At 80.3% G+C, this 2,500-nt stretch overlaps 1 non-coding gene across 1 annotated transcript; it reads right to left on the bottom strand.

Annotated features, from left to right (window-relative positions):
• Positions 1-247: 247 nt before the first annotated feature.
• On the bottom strand, positions 248-400 carry LOC141727633 (5.8S ribosomal RNA). Its single transcript, XR_012578622.1, has one exon. It is a non-coding gene; the product is annotated as a 5.8S ribosomal RNA (ribosomal RNA).
• Positions 401-2,500: the final 2,100 nt, after the last annotated feature.

The raw sequence follows: 2,500 nt of genomic DNA, 5'->3' as shown, positions 1-2,500 counted from the left end.
GGCCGTCGACCGGCGGCCGCGACGACGACGGCGACGCGCGCCGGGCCGCAGGCAAGGGATCGGGGCCGCCGAGGGAAACGCTTCCCTCGCCCGACCGCCCGACCGCCTTCCCTCCGGGCACCGGCGGCACGCCGCCGCCGCCGCCGCCGCACCGCCGCCGCCGGACCGCCCGCCGCGGGCAACGGGCCTGCGAGGCGACCCCAGCCGCGCCGCCGGGGTGGCCCCCGGACGGCGATTGATCGTCAAGCGACGCTCAGACAGGCGTAGCCCCGGGAGGAACCCGGGGCCGCAAGTGCGTTCGAAGTGTCGATGATCAATGTGTCCTGCAATTCACATTAATTCTCGCAGCTAGCTGCGTTCTTCATCGACGCACGAGCCGAGTGATCCACCGCTAAGAGTTGTCTGGCTTTCGGGCGCCGCTCGCCGCCGAGCGGCCCCTTTTTGTCTCTCGCGCCGAGGACGCGCGGGCGCGCGCCTGGCTTCGACCGTACGAGCACACACGACACTGAGAAACGGGAGAAACCCACGCTCCGAAGGACTGCCGAGAGGGCGGGGGAGCCCGCGCCCCCGACCGCCTCCCCCCCCGCGAGGGGAGACGCCGACCTCACGTGCCGTCTTTCGGAGGCGGCCCAGGCGCCCGGGCTCGGCCCGGCCTCCGCGCGGAGGGCCGGGCGGCGCGCGCCGGCACGCGGGGGGCACGGCGGCCCGCCCGCTCTCGCTTTCACGGGAACGACGCAACACACGGCTCGGCAACGCGGCCGGGGGCGCGGCCGTCGGCCCCCGCGCACGCCGGCTCCCCCGGCGGCCGCCCCCGCCGCGGGGGCTCGCGGAGCGCGCCGCCGCGCCGCCGCGCGGCCGGCTTCCCTTTCTCTCTCCCAGCGGCCTTTCGCCCGCTCGAGACGGCGCGCGGCGACGACCGTGCCGCCGGCGCGCCTCCCCCCGGCGGGACCGCTCCCGCCGGGCGGGCCGGCGTCCGGCGGACGCGCTCCGCCGCCGGCCCCGGAGGCGGACGCCACCGAGAGCCGAGCCGGCGTTCGCCAGCGCCCGAGGCCTGCCGGAAGGCAGACCCCGCCGCCGCCGCCGGGGCCGCGCTCCCGGCACCGCCGCCGCCGCCTCCCACCGCCGTGGCCCCCTTCGCCTCGGCACGCGCCCGGCGGAAGGCGTACGGCGCTGAGCCGGGGGGCAACGCCCGCTCTCCTCGTTTTCACGCGGAGACCGGGCGGGGGAAGCGCCCCCGCGGCCGCCCGCACGCCTTCCTTCGGCCCACGCGCGGCCGAGAAGGGCGACGGGGGACGCGACGTGCGGGGCCCGGGACGGGACCGCCGCCGGCCGCGGCGGGCGCCCTCCGGCCGACCGTCCCCCGCAGGGAAGAGGGGGACACCCGTCGAGCGGCGCCGCCGCCGCTCGGCACGGGGTCGCCCGCGCTCGCGGGCCTCCGCCGACGGAGGGCCCGCCGGGCGCTCGCCCCCCGGGCGGGCGGGCGATCGAGCGGGGGGGACGGCCGGCGGACGGCGCCGCCGGCGCGCCTTCGAGGAGGAAAGGCCGTCGAGGGAGAGCGATAGGGGCCGGACGCGCGGGACGCGGCGCCGCGCCCGCGAGACGCCGCAACGGCGGCGGCTCCAGGAGAGAGCGCGGCGGACCCCGGCGGCCGCCACCCCGCGGCCGAGGAAAAGGCAGAGAGCGGGCGCTCTCTGCCGGCGTCGCCCGTTACGACGAGGCGGGCGGGTCGGCCCCCGCGGCCGACCGCGCGCCGCGGCCTCTCCGCAGAGGCCGGGCCGCGGAGAGGGGGGGGCAGGGCGCCCCTCCCCGGCGCGGCGCGGTTACCCCCGCGCGCGCGCGCGCGGCGGGGGCGACGACGACGACGACGGAGGGAGCGCGGCCGGCGGCCACGGACACCACCGCAGGAGCTACGGGGAGTAGCTGCTCCCCTACCCCTCAATGGCGCCGCGCCGCCGCCCGGCAACACCCGCCGCCGCCGCCGCCGCCGCCGCCGCGGCCCACGGCGGGCCGCGCCGAGCCGCCCGAGTCTTTAAACCGCCGCCCGGCTTCGCCGGCCCCCTTTCGGCCCCCGCCGCAACAGCGTTTGACGACGCCGAGGGGGGAAAAACCTGAGGGAGAAACCGCCGAGGCGCGGAGCGCTAGGTACCTGGCCCTGGGGCGAGGGAAACGACCTGCATGGCCCCGCCGGGGTGCCTCCCCCGCTGCCGCCCTCGGGGGAGCGTCCACCGGCGGGGGCGCGCCCGGCGTCTGCCGCCACCACCGCGGCGTCCTTCTCGGGGCCCGGGGTTTCCCTCAGTAGCCCGGCGCTGCGCCCGAGAGGACCGCCGCGGCTCGGACCGCCCCGCCGGCGCGGGGACGCGCGGCCCGACCGCCGAGCGCGCCTCGCCCGCGCCGGCGCGCGCGCGCGCCGGCCCCGAAGGCCGGCGGCCCGGAACGCCCGGAGGCGCGGCGTGTTTCTCTCCTCTGTGGCGCGCCAGGGGGGGAACCGCTCGGCCCGAGA

The sequence above is a fragment of the Zonotrichia albicollis genome, unplaced genomic scaffold (genome assembly GCF_047830755.1).
Source record: "Zonotrichia albicollis isolate bZonAlb1 unplaced genomic scaffold, bZonAlb1.hap1 Scaffold_140, whole genome shotgun sequence".
NCBI classification, from domain to species: Eukaryota; Metazoa; Chordata; class Aves; order Passeriformes; family Passerellidae; genus Zonotrichia; species Zonotrichia albicollis.
This window is presented reverse-complemented; position numbering and strand designations above follow the sequence as displayed.